Raw genomic sequence first — 22682 nt, 5'->3', positions numbered from 1 at the left:
CTTTCAATTTCGAATCAAATGAGCCCCCTCGGATGTTTATGTGACGACCCCTTCCATATGAAGAGCCCCTGGGAAAAAAAATAATAACAAAATTGTAGCTCTAAATCTAAACATAGATTGGAACTATTTCTAACCAAATAGCTATCTCAAAATTGTTATCAGATGTATTTCATAGGTAGCGCGCTAGCGCTGCCTAAGTAAAGAACGATGTGGGCACAATGTGTTATTTTTTTTTTTTTTCTTCATCCCCGGGCACTTCGTATCGAAGGAGTTGTCGTAGAAAGTTCGAAAAGGGCTCATTCGATTGCAAATTGGAGTGGCTAGTGCCCTTTTAAATCGGCCAAAGTGTCTGGAGGGCAACTAGCCCCCCCCACCCCACGCCCATCATTCCCCCAAACACATCCAATCAAAATTTTGAGACAGTCATTTTGTTCAGCGTAGTTTATTTCCAGATAAAAAATACCTTTTTGAGGAGGACACTCCCCCACAACCCTCGGGGCAAGGGTTATAGGTTATGCCCTGGGGGCATATAAGGTTTTTATAGAAGGTGTTGTCGTAGAAACTTCAAAAAAGGCTCATTCGATTGGAAATTCAAAGGGCTAGTGCCCTTTTTAATATTCGAAAGTGATTGGAGGGCAACTAGCCGCCCCCCACGCCCATCATTCCCCCAAACACATCCAATCAAAATTTGAGACAGTCAGCGTAGTTTATTTCCAGATAAAAAAATACCTTTTTGAGGAGGATACTCCCCCACAATCCTCGGGGCAAGGGTTTTAAGTTATGCCCTGGGGGCATATTAGGTTATTATAGAAGGCGTTGTTGTAGAAACTTCAAAAAAGGCTCATTCGATTGAAAATTCAAACGGCTAGTGCCCGTTTTAATAGTCGAAAGTGATTGGAGGGCAACTAACCCCCCCCCCCGTGCTCAAAATTCCCCCAAACACATCCAATCAACATTTTGAGATAGCCACTTTGTTCACCGTAGTTGATTTCCAGATAGAAAATATATTTTTGTGGAGGACAATCCCCTACAACCCTCGGGGCAAGGGTTTTAAGTTATGCCATGGGGGCATATAAGGTTTTTATAGGAGGTGTTGTCGTAGAAACTTCAAGAAAGGCTAATTCGATTGGAAATTCAAAGGGCTAGTACCCTTTTTAATAGTCGAAAGTGATTGGATGGCAACTAGCCCCCCCCCCCTCCCCCAACTATAAAGAACGATGTGGGCAGAATGTGTTTTTTTTTCTCCATACCCGGGCACTTCGTATCGAAGGAGTTCTCGTAAAAGCTTCGAAAAGGGCTCATTCGATTGGAAATTGGATTGGATCATTCGATTGGAATAGTCGAAAGTGTTTGGAGGGCAACTAGCCCCCCCCCCCACGTCCATCATTCCCCCAAACACAACCAATCAAAATTTTGAGATAGCCATTTTGTTCAGCGTAGTTGATTTTCAGATAGAAAATAAGTTTTTGAGTAGGACACTCCCCCACAGCCCTCAGGGCAAGGGTTTTAAGTTATGCCCTAGGGGCATTTAAGGTTTTTAAAGAAGGCGTTGTGGTAGAAACTTCAAAACAGGCTCATTCGATTGGAAATTCAAGGGGCTAGTACCCTTTTTAATAGTCGAAAGTGATTAAGGGCAACTAGCCCACCGCCCCCACGCCCATCATTCCCCCAAACATATCCAATCAAAATTTTGAGATAGCAATTTTGTTCAGCTTAGTTGATTTACACATAGAAAATATGTTTTTGAGGAGGACACTCCCCCACAACCCTCAGGGCAAAGGTTTTAAGTTATGCCCTGGGGGAATATAAGGTTCTTATAGAAGGCTTTGTCGTCAAAAAATAACTATTTGGTTGGAAATTCAAAGACCTAGTGCCCTTTTTAATAGTCAAAAGTGATTGGAGGGCAACTAGCCCCAATCATTCCCCCAAACACATACAATAAAAATTTAGAGATAGCCATTTGGTTCAGCGTAATTGATTTCCAGATAGAAAACATATTTTTGAGGAGGACACTCTCTCACAAACCTCAGGGCAAATATTATAAGTTATGCCCTGGGGACATATAAGGTTTTTATTGAAATATTTGTCGTAGAAACTTGAAAAAGGGCCCTAGGGGAATAGCTTACAACTCTTGACCCCAGGCTTTGCGGGGCTCGGTCAACCTCACATATGTTTTTATAATATACATGGCCTATTTTGAACAAAATGGCTGTCTCAAAATTTTGATCCAATACATTTGAAGAAAAGAGACCGTGGGAGCTGGGGCTATATGCCCTCTGACTACTTCTGACTTTTAAAAAGGAACTATAACATTAAATTTTCCATTAAATAAGCTTAATCCAAAGTTTATGCGACCACCACTTCCATAAAAACCTAATATACTCCTATAACATAACTTAAAACCCTTATTCCAGGCTCTGGGGATTTTGTCAACACTAAAGGCATTATAATATGATGTTTGAACTATTTTAAACAAAGTGGCTATCTGAACCGTTAGATCGGATACATTTGAGGGAGGAGGCTATTTGCCCTCCGATCACTTTCGACTCTTCAAAAGGGAAATAGAACTTCCGGTTTCTACATGCCTCATTATACACCCCCTGTGCATAACTTAAAACTCCTCCCCCGAGCTTTGACGGTCGTGCTGACCCCGAAGTTTTGTTTCCTGATATTTGGTTTATTTTGAACAAAATGCTATCATAAAATTTGGATCGGATACATTTTTTGGAAAAGAAGGCTTGGGGGTGAAAGTATTGGTAGATACCCTCCAATCACTTAGACTCTTCAAAAATGAAAAGAACTTCTAATTTCCAGTCAAATGAGGCTCCTCGTTGGCTTATACAACCATTACCTTCCATAAGACCCTATACACTCCGGAGAATAATTTACAACCCTTGACCTCGGACTTGGCAGGAGTGTTTCAACCCCAACGGTAATGTTATATGAAAAATGGACTACTTTGAACAAAATGGCTATCTCAAAATTTTGACCGTATTCATTAGGAGAAAAAGGGCGTGGCAGGGGGTCATGTTACCTTTTAATCACTTTCCACTCTTAAATTGGATCTCTAACTTTCAATATCTAATCAAAAAAGTCCCCTCCGAAGTTTATGTAACAACATCCTCCACAAAAACCTCATATGCCACTGGGCATACCTTACAAAACATACCCACGGGCTGAAGAGATCGTATCAATCCCGGAGTTTTTGCTATATGATTTTTGGTGTATTTTGAACAAAATGGCATCTAGAAAATTCGATCGGATGAACTCAGAGAAAAGAAGGCAGAGGGGGACCAATTGTCCCCAGGTCTCTTTGATTCTTGAAACAGGAACTAGAACTTTCAATTTCTAACTGAATAAGCCCTCTCCAAAATGTGTACGACCACCTCTTCCATATAACGTTATAGACCCCGGGACAAAACTTAAAAGCTTGTCCCTAGGTTCTGGGGGGCTTTGTATACCCTTAAGTTTTCGTTGTATTATCTTTGGGCTATTTTAAGCAAGAGAACTATCTCAAAAAGTTTATCGAATGCATTGGGGGAGGGGGGGCACCGTAAATTTTTACCCCATTTCGGTAGGAAAGATACCATGAAATTCGCTTTACAACTAGACTCACAGTGTCTATGATGGCTTTTGAGTGCCAACACTGTTCCAGGAAGGATTAAAGAAGAATTAGAACAATCAGAAGGACGAAGCTATGAAATCTGAAACGATTCCACCAAACAGACCTTGTGGCTGCTGAGGGTCAATATTTGGGCTACGTTATTTCTATATTGAAAGGGTATGTCTTATGGGTATAATTATGCCAAGACTCCCATTTGGAATCAAATAGCCTACAAGGCCTAGGCTATAAACAAAAGTGTAAGCCTAGGCTATTCCACTCTCCATTCAAAACTGTTCCCAAATACAATGGCTGTTACTGCAATAGTTGGTAAAATTCTACTTTGGTTACTTTTACCTATCTTGGAAAGGGGTGAAGTTAGGAAAATGAAACTTTCAGGGATAGGTCTACAGGCTAAAATATGTCCTGGGAAGGTATTTTGAAGTACTTATCTCCTCTCCTTCTCCCTCTCGAGGATCCTGAAATTTGCCTACATGACAGGTAGACCTATTGAAATTTTGACAAAACAATATTTTACCTTAATTTTCAGTTATATGATTCTTTTTCTCGGGCTTTAGTTCTGAGAATACAATTCTGTTATTTGAGTAGTATTTTAAGCCATATCAATGTTTTTTTCAAAATTTAGGAAATGCATTTGCATATCTTTAAAACTCTATAAATCAGGATTGAGCAAAGTTGTGAAGCTGAAAACAATTTTGTTTGACTTCATTTTAAGCAGAAGATCTATATTACAAGGTTTCACTTTTATAACTGACAGATTTTTAAAGGTCATCAAAGGTCAGGACCCTCTAGAGGGAGAAGGAGTGGAGGTAGGTACTTCAAAATACCTTCCCCGGACATACTTTTGCCTGTAGATCTATCCCTGAAAGTTTCATTTTCCTAATCAAACTCCTTTCCAAGATAGCCAAAAGTAGCTAAAGTAGAATTTTACCGGAAAAAGAAACTTTCAGGGATGGGTCTATAGGCTAAAGTAGGCTATGTCCTGGGAAAGTATTTTGGTAAATTTTTATCAAATCATATTATTGACTTGTGAATAAAATGAATATACCACTTGATGCCCTTTTTTATGCTCTTTCCAAATATAGGCCTAATAATCATTTTTTTTGGAAATGAATTTTATCCCCACCCCTAGCCTATAGCCTAGGGTAAGACACCCAGTAGTCGGTCACCTGCCTATTCTTGGACATAATCTTTTATACTATTTTAATCACTATTTACAATGAGCCGTTTGTATGTTGGAGTTTAGGCAGAATTGTCACTTGTTAGTAAATTCAAAAATAGGAGGCACTGTACAAGTGAAACTATTTGAATTAGTAACCTACTTTTTCAGAAATTCTTCAGAAATTTTTTGATACAAAAATTAAGTTTCTAGGTGGTATAATGCAGTAATGAGTAGGCTAGTTTAAATGTCAAAAGTTTTCAAAGTGATTAAAGTGTCCGACTACTGGGTGTCTTACCCTATACCAATTCAGGGTATATATTTGCACATTAGGGGGCTAGGGTAAAGTTTAAACTTACCTCCCATTTACATCAGAAATAAAATTTGCCTCCCCCCCCCCTAATATGCAAATAGGCTATATACCCAGAATTAGTATATATTGGGGTGGGGGTAAAATTAATTTCCTACAAAAAGGATTATTATATTTGGAAAGAGCATAAAAAAAGGCATTGAGTGGTATATTCACTTTATTTGTAAGTCAATAGCCTAATATGATTTGGTAAAAATTTACCAGTATTTTGAAGTAGCCTACCTACCTCCACTCCTTCTCCCTCTAGAGGTTTCTGACCTTTAAAAATTGGTAAATTTGCAGGTGGCACTATAATTTAGCTAGGGTGAAAGTGAAAACATCATTTGGTGCCTTTTTTTTATGCTCTTTTGTAAATCAATAATTGCTTCTGCCACAAATTGCATTTTGAGCCTTTAATGGGGCCCAAAGGTATTTCATTTTTTCAACCACACAAAGAAGTTATCAACAGTAGGCCTAGTTAAGTTATGGAAAAGTTGTTAAAAACATATCACTAGTTTATAAATAAGTTGTTCAAGAGTCATACATTCCAAAAAAACTTATTTATAACAATTTAAACATCATTTATAGGGTAACACAAATTTAAATTGTTTTCCTACCATTTCAAGCTTTTCAAATGCTGTCAACAAAAATAGTGCTGAATTTTGCAATTTGAAACTTAGCTGTTGACAATTAAGGGTAAATTCCAATTCAGGGGATATATTTGCACATAGAGGGGTAGGGGTGGGTAAATTTGATGGTAACTTTGCAGCAGACCCTATAATGTAGCTAGAACAAAAGTGAAAACATCATTTGATGCTTTTTTATGTTTTTTCATAATTCATATAAAATACCTTTGGGGCCCCTTTAAGGGCTCAAGATGCAATTTGCAACAGAAGCAATTATTGAATTATGAAAGAGCATAAAAAAGGCATCAAATTATGTATTCACTTTCATCTTAGCTAAATTATAGTGTCACCTGAAAATTTACCTAAAAATCTGTGTGTTGTAAAAGTGAAATAGAGAGAGTTAAAAAGTGAAAATAAATCTTCTGCTTAAATAAAGAACAATATTTCACCTACCTCCACTCCTTCTCCCTCTAGAGGGTCCTGAAATTTGCTTACTTGACCTATTGAAATTTCAACAAAACAACATTTTACCTTGATTTTCAGTTATCAGTTTACTTTTCTCTGGCCTTAGTTCTGAAAATGCAATTCCTGTTATTTGATTAGAATTTTAAGCCATGTCAATGTTATTTTTTTCAAAATTTAGGCAATGTATTTGCATATCTTTAAAACCTTATAAATTGGGATTGAGCAAAGTTGTGAAGCTGAAACCAATTCTGTTGTACTTCATTTAAGCTGAAGGTCTATTTTGCTAGGTTTCACTTTTATAACACACATATTTTTAAAGGTCAGGACCCTCTAGAGAGAGAGAAGGAATAGAGATAGTTACTTCAAAATACCTTCCCAGGATATACACTATCCTGTAGACCCAAATCTCTGAAAGTTCAGTTTTCATAACCTAAACCCTTTCTGAGATAGCCAAAAGTAGCTAAAGTTGAATTTTACCTCATTTCTAAATCAGCTACAAATGACAATTTTTCTTGATAGACATTTGTTTTAAGTGAATTTTTAAACCTTTATTGGTACCTGTAGTGTATTATATAGCCCCAACCTAATATTCTTCATCTTAGTAGAACTTACATAAAACTATTTTTTTGTCCATGTATTAAATTTATTGAGTTTGTGATCTATTTTAACCTTATGAAAATATAATACTATGAAATTTGTTTAGTTTGTGATCTGTTTTGTAATATGGTTAGAATATAATACCTAACCAAACTTGATTTTAATTCAAAAGTCAAATGATATTCATTTTTATGCAATCCTGAAAAAGGCTTATGCCTTTCAGGATTAGGATTAAGCATCAGAGAAACAAGTTCTACTTAAATGAAGAATATTAGTTTAGAGCTATAGTACCATATATAGTACCACAAGTACTTTTAAAGGTTTAAAAATACACTCAAAAACAACAGTCTAGCAAGAAAAATTACCATTTGTAACTGATTTAGAAATGACATTATTTGCTTGATTTGGATAATAGTAAAATGTTAAATTGCCATTGTCAAAAATGCTGTAAAAGAAATTTATAGCCCCCCATCTTGAGCAACAAGGAAATCACCTATTTTTTCATACATAGCACTGATGTGTCCTCTTTTTTCTTTTTTGTACTTTGTTACAAACCATAGAAAGCTGTTTTCTAAATAATTGTTACACTTTACATCATGGTCTAAAACTATACTCAAGGTAAGTTCCCTTTCAAAGCCCCATTAAAGACTCAAAATGGAATTTCTCCTGAAAGCAATTGCTATATTTGGAAAGATACTAAAAAGGGCATCAATTGGTGTATTCACTTTTTTCAGGTTTACAACATTAAGCAATTACCTACTTTAAACATTTACTAAAAAAAACATTTACCTACTTACTTATGTCATTCCTAGAAGCACTTCATTTCACTCCCCTCCCCCCTAATGTGCAAATACATAGCCAACATTTTGTATTTCATGCATTTTGCCATATGTCTCTCGTTTCTTCCAATGGATTTAATGGCAAAGAAGTAACATTAATGAAATTAAGAAACAGAAAAATGCTCAGAAATAAATAGCCTAATTGGCAGTGGCAGATCCAGGGGAGGGGTGAAGGGGGTGCACGCCCCCTAATGTAGTCTAAAGTAGTGTAATTTACTTAATTAATGCAAGTTTGCATTAAATAAACTTGCTCCTAATGTAAATTTATCAGATCAACCTTTTTTGTGCCCCCCCCCCCCGAAAAAAATCCTGGATCCACCCCTGCTAATTGGGGCTACATTATTGCACATTAAGAGGGAGGGGCAGAGGTTAGTAAAGTGACACACTTTTATAAATGATATAAGTGAGTATATTTGGATTTTCTAAGGTTGTTTTCAGAATTTTATTAATTTTGTTTAGTAGGCCTAGTTGTCCACAGATACATTATAAAGTTCTAGTTGAGATGCCTATTGCTATCTTGGAAAATAGCTGAGTTAAGTGAATGGAACTTTGAGGAATGAATTCACCACCTAAAAAGCCTTTATCCTGAGAAGGTGTTATTAAGCAACTCTTTCTACTTTGTCCTTGTTTCTAGGCATTTGAAGGGCAAAATTCTAGTTTTGGAGTTTCTTGCTATCTTTGAAAGTTGTTGACTTAGTTAAATAACTACACATATGTGAATTTGGAAAAAAAAATATATATATATTATTTTTACCTCAATTTTGAGTTTTTCATATCGTTTTCATTGGCTTTAGTTTTTGAATTAGCAGTTCCTGTTATTTCAATGATATTTTAAGCCATAGAAGGATTTTACTAAATTTAACACACAAGTTTCATAGATCTTGAAAATTTCAAAGATCAGGACTGAGCAAACATGCACTCAGAGTACTTTTCTTGTATTTTTTTGAGCAGAAGATCTATTTTGCAAGGTTTCACTTGTGTAATACAGGAGGAGGAGTAGAGGTAGGCATGTCACATACCCTCCATGTTGATTATTAAGGGTCTTGATGCATTACTAAGAGTTTCATAAACATGGTTCTACCATTTTAAAAGATAGCAAAATCCCATAAACTAGAATTTTGCTTTTAGAAGATTGCAAATGTGATTAAAAAATGGTCACATCTATCTAAATTTTGACAGAACATTGTATGTCAATTTCTGGTTGCCAGTTTCTTTTTTATCCATCTAGTTTTGAAAGTATAAATCCTCTAAAAACTGGCAGCATTTTAGGTAAATGAATAGGGTAAAATGCTCAGGAGGCTACTCACACAGCTAATCACCACTTCAATTGAATTGAATTTATTTTACACCCTTCATAAACACAGAAATTGATGGAAAAAACAGCAGAAAAGAGAGAAAAAAAACATACACTTAATGGTACAGACAAAGCAAATACACATACACATCAATCAAAGTGACTAGAGTAGAGGTAGCCAAGGATGGCTGCTACCCTCCAACTTAGCACAATACTTGTCAAGCAACTGATTAACTGCAGAAAATGGATCAGTTACTGCATATCTCTGGATCAGATATGAATTACTTGTTCTCAGTGGAACTTGCAGCAGAAACTTCAAATATCTGAAGAAAATTCTATGGATTTTAAATTTATCTTCTTTATGCAGAAGTTTCCAAAATGGTGTCATATATAATATATGTGGCAGTGCAACTGCATTATAAATTCTAGCCAGTGAAAACCTATTAAGATTTCTCTTCAAAGAAATTGTGGCCCTGTATGCAGTTCTAATTTTACACTCTATATGTGTGATGATTAACAAATGGGTAGATGACAGAGTGTCACCAATGGGCAGTCCCAAGTAGTCTATACTAGTGACTCCACAGGCTTGACAGTCTGGGATCCTAGTTGAATCTTAGGTAGAATATATTTATTTGAATTAAACAACATTGCTTCCAATTTTGGCACATTAAAACTAAGGCCAATATCACCATACTGAGATGACAGGATATTAAAATTACTTTCTAGGGATGTCATTTGCCAAGAAAAATTCAAGATGTCATCTGCAAATCCAACTATGGTCACATCTATTCCTCTTAGAATACAGCTCGTAGTGACTTTGGACTGCACCTCAGAAATACTATTAATAAACAACTCTAGGGAAGAAATTGCACCCTGTTTTATAAATTTTTTCACAGGGATTTTCCTAGTGGCTTCTGCATTAGGAATGTGTAAACACACATTTAGTTGGCAATACAGATTATAAAGAGGTTGAACAATTGCTGGGCTGACACCATTTTTCCGTAATTCTAGCATTACCTGCACATGTATGCCCAAGTCAAATGTGCAGTGTATGTTGTATTCACCAATAGCCAGCAATTCATTAGAAATGTGCACATCCAACAGAACAATTGCTACAACATGTAATGTGTGAGCGCACCCCATTCCTGACTGGAAACCAAGCTGGTGGGGAGGGGCCTTGCAACACTTCCTAATGTCACCTATTATGAACAATTCATAAAGCTTGCAAAAGAGGAAATAGTTATCAGTCTATAAGAAGAAGGTTGTGTTGCAGTTTTCCTTTTTTCAGTACAGGCGTTATGGATCCTAAGCAAAATAATTGTGGTACAACACCATGCGTCATAATAATCTGGTAAGCAATTGCAAGATGTTCAAATAAAAGGGGACTACCATAAAGATGATGTGCACATATTTTATCAGCACCACTTGACAATTTTTTCTTTAATTTTTTGCACACTTCCCAGATTTGACTGCTGTTCACAACAAAATAATTTAACTCTTTAGTAAGGAGGAAACTAAGTTGCTGATAAAACACTTGGTTTTTCAACTCAGCTGGGGCTGCAAATTCTGCACTAAAATAATCAACCCATTCTTTCTCACCAATCGCACTGGAAATTGGATTATTGTGCTCAGCAGGCTTTGCACACAGATTCCAAATCAGATTAGGATTATCCATGATTTTTGACACAGTTTTAAGTTTTAAAGAACTACACTGTCTATGCAGTTCTTTTGCAAATTACCGCTTAGTAAAAATACGAATTTGATTGGCTGCACCACTTTTAGGCCTGTCATACTCATGCCAAAACTTGGCTGCAGCCTTTGCATTAACCAAATTGGAGTTTTGGGCCCATCCTTTTACCTATGTACAGCACAATTCAACACTTGGGACAGCTGAGCTTTCAGCTTTTTTTAAAACATGGCATATTTCAGCAAAGTATAGGTTCAATTGCAGTCTTATTTCACTATCAGGTAAGTCAGCATTCCAGTGGAGCAGATGAAATGGGACCTTAATTTTTCTGAGGATTTTGTCACACTTTTGTTGGAATAAAGGGTGTGAGACCTTTTTCCAGTCACTCACAAGCTTTGGTTTATGTTTCGGCGGGTATGCATTCACAGTACATGGGATAGTGACAGACAGGGGCAGATGGTCTGAGTACATTCCATCAAGTCCTACCTGTATTGTAGGTAGCTCAACATTATAACTAATAGCATGATTGATGTTAGACAGAGACTGAGAGAGACTTATAAAAGAATATTGCTTGTTTTTTGTGGCTAGCTTTTAGGAAGTGAACTTAGAAGCACTTGGGCACAAGAGTTGCTGCTGTCTTCATTGTTATAGTTAAATTCCCCCAAAATCACTAATGGTAAGCTGTCCCTTAGTGCTTTCTTCATTGAGTTTCAGAGTCTCTTGCAAGCAATAGCAAACTTTTGCTCCAAAACAATATTATTGTAATTAGTAGGCAAGTAAACATTGGCTACAATGAAATACCCACGCTTAATAAGCTGGAAATTTTCAGTTTGCTGGAGACAGGCAGGGGGGAGGGGACTAGAATTGGAGATTATGACAAGCCCTCCTGAAGAACATCTGTGGTTGCCAGATTTGCATGCTGACTGTATAATATAATGATTATCTGGAGAAAATTTTAGCAAGTTGACCCTGGCTTCCATGAGAAAATGTTCTTGGAGGCAAATAAGGTCATATTTCGTGGATAGATCACTAAGAAATGGCAATTTGTTCAGCACTTTACCATTCATATTCCAACAGTACACCTTGCAACCCATTATGATACAGGAGGCATGTGCTTGATTAAATGGGCATGAGGTGTGGTAGCAATTGTGTTTTTTGAGTTACAATTTAAACACAGTTAGCGCTTTTTACACAGGCTAGCTCTTGAAGACATATGATCAGTGCTGCCACAGTGTGAGGACTTTTCTTGTTGGTTGAAGTTGGCAGTAATATGACCAACACTGTGACATTTAAAGCAGTGCCGGGGCAGGAAACAGAACTCCTCAACCCTGAATAGCTCAAGATAGATCTTAAGGGGATTGGCAATAGCATTGTCCAGATCAGCATGACTTGGGTAGTATAATTTGAAGGCTCAAGTGTCACTGCACTGAACAGCTTTTTCACACCCAGCTACTCGACTTAGCTCGTTTTCATCTAGAGAACTAGGAATCTGCTTTACAATGCCTACAAATTGAGGTACTTTCATTTGGGTGTCAATTTGCTTACTACTGATGGCCTGGGCTAGTTGTGTTGCTGAATCACGTGACTTGACAAGGATTTTCCATTCATTGTTGCTATGCTTAAGAGTAAGAGTGTCCAAATCCACCCCACTTGGGCACAGCTTGCTTATGAACTCTTGCCTAGCCTACAGCAAGTTGAGATCAGATGGCATATTTTTAACCACCACAATAATAAATGATTGTGAAATATCTATTATACTGCATTAAAAATGGAATGTTTCATCATTGGATTTGTCTGAATTTTTATAATAATAATCTGACATCCTTGAATATTTTATCCATAAGAAATACTGAGTATTTTAAATACACTGATAATCATTAGCATAGCCTAATTATGGACAGACATTTAAAGCTTGAGCCTAATCTTAAAAACGCAGTCTAATCTTGGATGCAGGGTCTTAAAGTTAGAACCAATAATCTAAATCACAGACAGACTCAATTCAGGACAAATTTCATCTAATACAATTATTGTGAAGCAGAATAATTATATTCAAATAGACTAGGTTGCAGGTATAGTGTCTTTATTTGCTTGTAAATTTGTATAAAGTGTGTGAATTTGTGTGTAAATGGTTTGGTTATTTGTAGCCTATATACATTCAAAATGTATTCTTGCACACATCAATAAACATACTGAAAAATATTATTCCTTAACATTTGTCTAAATTCGAATGTTAAAAGACAAAACTTTCAAAGATTGTAGTCAGCCAATCCCAACTAGCCTAGTTCTTATTATTAGCCAATCTTAAGCATCTAAAAGTAGACTGTGTACGTCATGTCGAAGATTAGAAGCATGTTATCTATATTTTGAAATATGTGTTTTAATCAACATATCGAATGTGTCCAAGATGAGGCACTGTATTGGTAGCCTAGAGGGGGTTTTACCCTACAAAATTTCATAACTGACATAGGGACAAGATGAGCACACTATGATAAACAACTCCTTTTTGTACCCTCCTCAAATATTATAATCAATTTACTTGAAGATGCCCCTGTGATGGTTCTGATATATAGCCCTAATCATGTATTTCTCAATTACTGCAATCTAGTCATAAGTCTTAGGCTCCTATACCAACCTAGTTATCTTCTCAATCTAGAATTTGTCTCCATGTGGGATTGAGTGTTTAATTTACCAAAATAATATTTGAAATTATTTTTAAAAGTGGGAGATAATGGAAGTACACATGATAATCTGATTACAGCAAATAGTACCCTCCAGGATTCCAAGCCACATCAACACTTTTTTCCTTGCTATCTTGAAAGGTAGTTGAGTCAGGTGAATAAAACTTTGAGGAATGGATCCAGGGCCTATTATATGCCTTGGGAATGTATTGTCAAGATACTTTGTTTGCCCTTTTCTTGTTTCCAGGGCTTAGAAGATTGCACATGTGACTGGTGAAAAAATTATCTGAATTCGACAAAAAAAAACCTGTTTGTTGAATTTTGAGTTTTGGTATTTTTTTCATTGGCTTTTGTTTTTGAAATACAATTCCTGTTATTTGAATAAAATTCGAAGCCATGTCAAGGTTTTTTATCCCTAAATGTAAAAATAGATTTTTAAATCATATAAATCAGGACTGAGTAAAGGTATGCAGCTCTAACACTTTTTTGTGCCTCAATGGAGGAGAATGAATATTTTCACATTGCACATGATTTTTAAAGGTAAGTGCCCTCTAGATGAAAGAAAGAGAGGAGGTAGATACTTCAAATTAACTTTCATGGAGATAATTTAGGCTCTGGATATGTTCTTGAAAGTTTTCACCTAATTCAACTACTTTGCACAATAGCAGTAAGCCCCTAAACTAGGACATTAGATTTTATAATCCCTTATGCATATGGTAAATTGATTCCCACAAAGCATTTGTCTTGAGCTGGTTCTTATTTGCATTTCTATTGATGATTAGCAACATGTTGTGAAAGATTTGACAATAAAATGTTCAGAGATTATGTGAAGGTGTACAGGTCAGTTATGAATGTGCATGAAATTTAGTTACTTCAGAATGGTGTGAACAAAAAACAAAGCCCAGAGCTGTGCACTATTTGTGCAGACTCCCTTAGTGCTATCATTATTCCATTGATGCTAAATCAATATCAAGTACGGAGTTTGTTCAAGACCTTATTCATGCCAAAATGCAGTAAGTTTTATCAAGCTCGTCACACTAAACATTTAAAAAAATATTGTGACAATATAATACACACATACAAATCTATGAAAAATAACACACTATGAAAATATACAGGTCACAAAAACAACTATTACAAAAAATAAAAATATTCTCAAAAAGATCATGATAAGACATAGTTTGGAAATCTGTAGAGGCTAAACTACTTTTGAAAGACTGGACTGTGATACTTGCAACTGTTTCTGATGGAAGTGCATTCCACGTCTTCTACACTTGGCTAGATAAAGAGTTTTGGCCTAATCTTTTCTGTGAACATGGTGGGTATATTTTGTCTTGGTGTTGACGGGTGCTCCTGTATTCTGTGAAGAATACAGTAGTGAAGTGAAGAAATGAGTTGGAGTGGTATTATCAGTGTTCCTAACAATGCAGAATGTATAATAAAAGTGAAGAAGTGAGTTGGAGTGGTATTATTGACATTCCTAACAATGCGAATATATTTATTAGGTCAGCTCTATCACATCAGAACTGAACACTAGGCAACTTTAGTCTCTGCATTCTCTGGTGGTATGGTAGATGTCTCAGACAAGGTATAAGTTTGGTGGCCCTACATTGCACTTTCTCAACTCTTTCTCTGTCTCATATTAAGGGAATACCATACTGATAAGCAATACACAAGTATTGGACATACAGTGGATACATAAAGTGAAATCAATGAACAAAGATTAAAGTTAGAAAATGTTTGCTTTAGACATAATAATTGGTAATTTACCTTATGTATGATATCCAATACATGTTTATCAAATTTGAGACTTGAATTGAAGCAAACCACAAGGTCTCAAACATACTCCATGCTTAAAATTGATTTACCATCAACAAAGTAATGGTAATGTTGAGGGAGTCTGCACAAATAGTGAACAGCATTGCACTAGATTTTGTTACTGTACACCACCAGCACAGAACATCAAAATCCTCTTGAAGTAGAGAAATCTCATGTTCATTCATGACTGACCTGTAAAATTCCACATCCTCTGCAAACCTTTTTAAGGTCGAATTCCTAACGACATGCAGCAAATCATTCATTAAAAGGGAGAAGAGTACAAGCCCAAGACAACTGCCTTGGGGAACTCCACTTATGACAGACATAGGAGATGACAAAGCATCACCTACTGCAATCTCTTGGGTTCTATTTGTAAGATAATCCATTATCCTTTCTTCAGTTTACAGGCCAATAGTGTATAGTTGACATTTCTTTATCAGAAGTTGGATGGAAATTTCGTCAAACACTTTGGAAAAGTCAATATGAATACACTAAAATAAAATACTATTATCTGTCATAATTGAAAATCATTAATCACCTCCAGAAGTTGCATGTTACAAGACCGCTGTGTACAGAACCCATGCTGAGCTGAATCCCATAACTTTTCTTGTACAACAGTCTAATGATTGTTTTTTTCCAAGCTGAAGGACATTCACCAGATGAGAGACAAAGATTAAAGAGACATGTGAGTTTTCCAGCAAGCACTGATACAAGTTTGTGTAACATTGTATTTAAAATTCCATCAATATCTGATGCCTTTCGAGGATCAAGATTTTGGAGTGTATGATAAACCTGCTGGACTGTAAAATCTGAATCATCAAATTCTTTTGTTAAATCTAGAGGAGTAAATTGAGCTTGTGTTTCTGTGTGTGTGTGTGTGAAAACTGAACCAAATACCTTATTGAAAAGTTGTGATTTTACATGATTATTATCTATATGTGAAAGAGTTTTAGGATCTATAAAGGAGTGGATGATGGGGATTTTGAAGGTTGATTCCTTCTTATACAGTTCTAAAATCTTTTTGGGCAAGTTTTGACTGATGCAATAACATTTGCCTCAACCTCTTGACAATTTAGACAAAGGAACTTAGTTGCTCTATTTCTAGCCTATTATATTTTGACCATGAATCAGAGGTTTTAATTTTTACATGCTCACGCCACCTATCACCTTTTTTTTCCATTGGTACAATATACTGAGGAAGGATCTGTCTATTTTTAGAAAACTGTCTGCTAGTAAATATTGATATGTTCCATCAAACGGGGTTACTTTGAACTAAAAGTACCTTTTTTTCTCCTTTATTTTGCAATAACTTTTGTAAATGGTAACATAACACCCTAGAAAAACGTTTCCATATGTATTTCTGACCGCTGAAGAGGGTGGACATTGCGGATTTTTTCTATCCCTTCCCACATGGCCATAATTTTTAAAGTTACCCACACTTCCTCCAACTTAGAACAATGTTATTTTATTTTATGTACTGTTCATGTAATTTCCTAATTTTTTTTTCAAAGTTGGCCATGCTTTGAGTAAGTTTAAACAACCACTTACTTACCAACTTTTTTCTCTAAGATTCATTGTAAAAAAGGTCGATTATATTGAACAAAATTAAGAAAAAACGCAGAAAATTAGACTAAGATCATGCGAAAAAACAGAACTTGCAGAAAAATCCCGGAAAACCAGAGGCTCGATCTGTTGTTCTTTGCAAAGTTTTTTGTATGACTTTGTAACTTCACGGTGCCCTGCAATTTGGAAGGGGCTATGTCCTTTTCGAACGAGTGGTCCAGTGAAAACATATCTTTCTTCAACAACACTGACATCATCATTCTTGGGCCAGTTGTAACTGAAGTCAGCATTGCTCACACGTTCCATAAATTTGAACTTCACCATCCCCTCATCTGGAAAGTCTTCTGCTCACCCCAATGTAGAAATCTTTCTCATAGAGCACAGCATAGAAGTCAGACGGTTTAATTGGGAGACCTGAGTCCTTCTTACAAGTAGAATTGTCACCACCCTCATTTTCACTGTTCTGGTCTTCATCCCAACTAAGTTCACTGGAATTGTTGCACAGTTTTTCTGGCAAGTTGTCTGATGGGTCGTCAGATGAGCAGTCTAGATTCAGGACTTCTCGTAACCTTTTTCCAGCTCCCTTTCTTTTATTTGGCTTCATTTTAGCTTTGCCAGATTTTACTTCACTCGTCCTTAAATCCTCAAGACCTTCATCTTCTCTGTCACTCCATTGAAATAGTGATTTTCCGGGAGCCTTCTTAAGCTTTATTCATTTACGCGACACAGTATCATGAGTGAATAGCCGCCTTTTTTTGAAGGAAGTTATGAAAGGATCATTGACTGCCTTACAGATTTCGTAATTTGATCTCTTATCGGAAATCTTTCCGATACAACGCTTTCTGTCAAAGCCTGCTGTGAACCCATTTTGAAGGTTGATATTGTCATCCTTTGCCAGCTCATCCCAAAGGAGCTTCAAGTCAGCATTGCTCACACGTTCCATAAATTTGAACTTCACTATCCCCTCATCTGGAAAGTCTTCTGTTTGCCCAATGTAGATATCTTTCTCCTAGAACACAGCATAGAAGTCACGCACTTTAATGGAGAGACCCGAGTCCTTCTTACAAGTAGAATTGTCACCACCCTTATGTTCACTGTTCTGGCCTTCATCCCGCCTAAGCTTACTGGAATTGTCGCACAGTTTTTCTGGCAAGTTGTCTGATGCGTCGTCAGATGAGCAGTCTAGATTCAGGACTTCTCGTAACTTTTTTCTAGCTCCCTTACCTTTATTTGGCTTCATTTTAGCTTTGCCAGATTTCACTTCACTATTCCTTGAATCCTCAAGATCTTTATCTTCTCTGTCGCTCGATTCAGCTAATGATTTTCCGGGAGCCTTGTTAAGCTTTGTTCGTTTACGCGACACAGTACCAACAGTGACATAGCACCTTTTTTCAAAGAAACTTATGACAGAATCACCAACTGCGACACGGATTTCGTCATTTGATCGCCTATCGGGAATCTTTTCGATACAACGCTTTCTGTCAAAGCGTGCTGTGAACCCATTTTGAAGGTTGACATTGTCATCCTTTGCCATCTCATCCCAGAGAAGCGTCAATAGCTTCGGAAACACCTCCTTTCGGACTGAATTTTTGGCAGGGTTTTGCATCTTGTATTCTTCGAGGGTTCTTCTCCAGATTCGTTTAGTTGGCCCAAAGAATGCTACATCAAGGGGTTGCAAGAAATGGGTGCAATTCGCTGGTAAACAAACAAAAGCAATATCTTCTTCTTTGCAGGCCTTGTGCAGGCCTTGATAACCTTGTCACTGAAGTGAGAGTGTAGCTGATCGCCTATTAAAACTTTTCTTCCGGGCAGAACTCTAAGGTGCGGAAGCAACTGAGACATGAACCAATCTTCGAATACATAGTCTTCAAACCAACCGGACTTGCTAACGTTATTTCGAGTACCACGAGGTCCCCCACTTCTCCAACTGGAGTACAAACCTTTTGCTTTATAACAAACGTAAAGAGCCAATAGTTCTCCAGTAGCTGAACCACAGGCCATAATCGAGACTGTAGTTTTAGTCTGGCTCATAATCTGCTCTGGGTATTTAACCCCCCTTTTGAATATACACTATTTTCTGCCTGGATCATCACTTAGATTTGTTTCATCAAAGTTAAAAATACTGGATTCTGGTACATCTTTGATCATTGATTCAAGGTTATCAAAGTGGTTGGTAAGGTCTTGGTGAGTCACTTTTCCTTTCTTTCTCGAATAGTTTTGGCACATTCGTACTGCTAGTTGGTCTTTATGGTGGCTCAAGAAGGAGTCAACCCGTTCACGACCTGGGATGTGGTTTTTGAAAGCGTTTACCCTTTTTCCAATGTTTTCAAGGTACGATGCAACTATCCATCGCATATCTGATTTGTCGAAAGGAAATCCCCATTCTGCAGCAATTATTATAGTTTTCACAAGAACTTCTTCGTCTTCTTTATCAAGGCAGACGGGATGCCCAACTTTCTTTTTATGCCAATTCTTCATCTTGTTATTCAGAGTGCCAACAGGTATGTTGATTCTTGTAGAAACATCATGATAACTTGCTCCATTTGAAAGCCCAGTTAAAGCTTCCTGAAGAGTATTTTCATTGTAATTGGCATATGGTCGACTCCCAACCTTGCGCACATAAGTACAGGGCATCTTCCTGAAAGAATTATATTGAATTCCAGCAGTGGCGTATTTATATTGCTCTGGTAAACGCTATTGCAGTGTAATGCTCCATGCAGAGGTGGGTGAGATTGAAAAGTGAAATTGGACTTCACTCGCCGCGAAGCATAAAAAAATTTCGTTAATTTGAGTGGGAAATGTCTCAGAAAGAAGTAAAAAGTAACAGAATGTTGTAAGAGCTTTGCTAACCATGCAAGTTTTTTTTAATCTTTTAAGGTAAACTTGGCCAACTTGGGACTTAATCGACAAAGCTAAATTGGAGCTAACTTGCCACGGAGCAGCCCAAAATTTTTCATAATTTGAGTGGGAAATCCCTTAGAAACATTACTAACGCTGCTAACTTATCAAAGTCTTCAGCAAAAAATTAAGGCGATTGCTGCAAGGAGAGATTAAGCTAAAAAAAAATTCTACCTAAATATGCCACTGAATTCCAGGTACCCCAAGTCTAAAGGGACCCAAAAATTCGACATTACAGCTGAAAAATATGACAACGGTAACATTGAACGCACGCGGGGAACTTTGAATATGCACCACCATTCGTTCAAATTACCCCCATTTTTTTCCTAAATTTGGAGGGAACTTTGAACAGCTCTTCTCTGCTCGAACCATCGCAAACGGCACATCGATAATAGGCTGGTCTTAAACGTTCTATATTTTTCTACTAGGTTACCAAATTACAACTTCCACGCACATCTCTAAAAATATTTATGTCCCTTTTTACAAACTATACACAAATGGGAACAATATTACTTACTCATCAGCAGTATATAATGACGATGTTGGTGGCACACTGAAGAAGAAAATGGCGGATATCAAACCTGATGTTATTCCAGTTTGAATGACACTTTGTGGATGATATACAGAGATTGTATATTTGACCAGTAGATGCCCTAAGGGAGCTACTGTTTTGTTCAGAGTAACCGACAAGGTTCATAGTAACCCCGTTTGACGGTATTCATCTTTATCTTGTTTAATTGCCTGCTTAATAAATTCAAAGGACACATCAGTGGTAGCATTACATTGCTGTAACTCCTCTCCGATAGAAAGAGACAAAATATAATCAGAAAATGCAACATAACTTGCTCTACCATAATCATATTTGGGAGAACTGTTTGGATTATCAGCAAAGCCCAAAAACAATTTAGTGATATTGCCAATACCAAATGATTGCTTTTTCCTAGTGGTGGTAAAAAACTCAAAACTAGAAATATCATCAGGTGATTTTGTAATTACAATGTCTAAGACTGAAGGAGTTGAATTAGCCAGCAAACGAGTAAGGTTTTGAATATGCTGAAGCAAGTAATTCTCTTGTAAAGTTTGTAGGAATTGCCTTGACTTGACTCCCAAGTTTGATAAACATGCTTTGTATGTTACATATTGGGCAAATTACCATTTATTATGTCTAATGTGAACATTTTCTAAGCATAACCCTAATTCATTGATGTCACCTTATGTGTCTACTGTATATTCAGTGCTTGACTATTACTCTCCAGTAGGGTATCCTTTTAATTAGAGAGACAGAGTAAGAGTCAAGAAAGTGCAACAGAGGGCCAACAAACTCATGTCTTACCACCAGAGACAGCAGTTTACCTAGAATTTCAGTCTGATGTGACAGAGCTGACCAAATTGCTTTTACAGAACTTCGTAATACCCATCAGTACCAATGCAAAGTATACTCACGATGCCCAAACAAAACATTAGATCGACATTTTTTTTACCAAAGTGTTAGGTCAAGACTTGAAATGAATTACCATCAAAAACAATTGCAGCTATCACAGTAGATTCATCCAAAAGTCAATTGGCCTCTACAGAGTTCCATGCTAAGTCTGATCCTGATTTATTTTGCAACAGAAAAAAATTGTTACGTCAGTTGTTCTTGTGACAAGTGCTATTATAAAGTATGGTTCAGTGTTGTTTTTTTTTTTTTATTATTGTCTTCAATGTTGTAGTGTTTAAAGCAGCAAGCTTTGTAAAGCTTATTGTATTTGCTATTAATATTAGTAAAAATTTGAAACCTTATAAATCAGGATTGAACAAAGGTTTGAGGCTCAAAACTGTTTCCTTCTGTCTCATTCAAGAAGTACAACTGTTTCTTTGGGTTTCAATTTTAAAAAACATAAAGATTGTAAAAGGTTACCAAAGGTCAGCACCCTTTGGGAGGGGCTGAAGGGGTAGTGATAGCTACTTTAAAATGCTTTCCAGTATAACCAAAGTTTTTGGATTCGTTTCTGAGAGTTTCATTCACCTTCTTCAACTTCTCTCGAAGATTGGTAAAAGTCCCTCACCTAGAATCTTACTTTTAGGAACAAGATACGTAAGTATTTATGATGGTTTTAAAATTGGTTTCAGAATTATTTGAGGTCCCTCTAAATTTGCCTCTTAGAAAAATCAATGGTAACATTTTTGCATCGTTTTTTCAAGCTTTCAGCTTGCTTTTGAATATGGCCTAGGGCTATATATTAGGCTGAGGTTGGGCTGGGACACAATTGTTACAGTAATGATTAGACTATTGCTTTGAGAAAGAACATAAAACTGGAAATACATAATTTATTTCTTTTTTTCTAATTGATTTCCGGTTCGTAACTAAAATAAGTTAGATCTTTAGCCCTATGTTAAATTTGTTTCAAATTTAAAGAATTTTTTTTTTATTTCTTCAAAACCATGCAAGTCAGGATTCAGCAAAGTTCTAAGACTCAAGATACTTTCTTTGAGCCTTATTTATTTTGTACATCTCTTTCTAACAGTTCTATTTTCATGCTACAAATTTGTTGAATTTCATCAAACGCAGTGAAAGATATGTAAGGGAGAGGGGCAATGACTTAAATAAATGAATATGATTTTCTTAGACCTTTAAATTTTTTATTTTATTTTTTATAAATGAGATTTTTGTTTAATGAAAATACTGTAAATGGTATTTTTCAAAATATAGGGGCAGGTGTGTCAATTGGGGAAGATCCCAAGATCTCCCCTCCTGCATTAATTCTGAAAAATACCCTATTTTTGTAGTTTTATTGAAACTTCTTTTTGGTATTTTCATGGAAATAATTAAGAAAAAAATCACCCCTGCCTCGATTTTAGGCATACACTCCTCTACATTTCTGCAAATTGATGCCACTATCTAGGGAAGGGGAAACTGAGCCCTCTAATTTTGGCCCTGGTCAAAGGCCATTGTCCTATTGAAGGGGAGGAGGTCTTCCTAGGACAAACTTTTGTCTCTGGTCCTATTCATGCAAGTTTTATTCACCACAGTCAAGTGTTCTTCTAAGATAACACAAAACCGATTATCAGAGTTGTTTCCAGTTTAACTGCATCTCTACCCTTAAT

General features: G+C 36.5%; 1 protein-coding gene across 2 annotated transcripts in view; it reads left to right on the top strand.

Annotated features, from left to right (window-relative positions):
• Nucleotides 1–3672: 3672 nt before the first annotated feature.
• The window catches only part of LOC148949605 (SUZ RNA-binding domain-containing), a 158919-nt gene continuing 139909 nt past the window's right edge, over nt 3673–22682 (top strand). For both annotated transcript variants that reach the window (XM_089093039.1, XM_089093040.1), the window contains exon 1: nt 3673–3781. The gene's annotated coding sequence lies outside the window, so the exon portion shown is untranslated. The remainder of the gene's footprint in view (nt 3782–22682) is intronic.

The sequence above is a fragment of the Artemia sp. Qi Xiang Cuo genome, chromosome 8, assembly GCF_049724085.1.
Source record: "Artemia sp. Qi Xiang Cuo chromosome 8, ASM4972408v1, whole genome shotgun sequence".
Lineage (NCBI taxonomy): Eukaryota > Metazoa > Arthropoda > Branchiopoda > Anostraca > Artemiidae > Artemia > Artemia sp. Qi Xiang Cuo.
The sequence above is the reverse complement of the archived record's forward strand: the minus strand, read 5'-3'. Positions and strand labels throughout refer to the sequence as shown.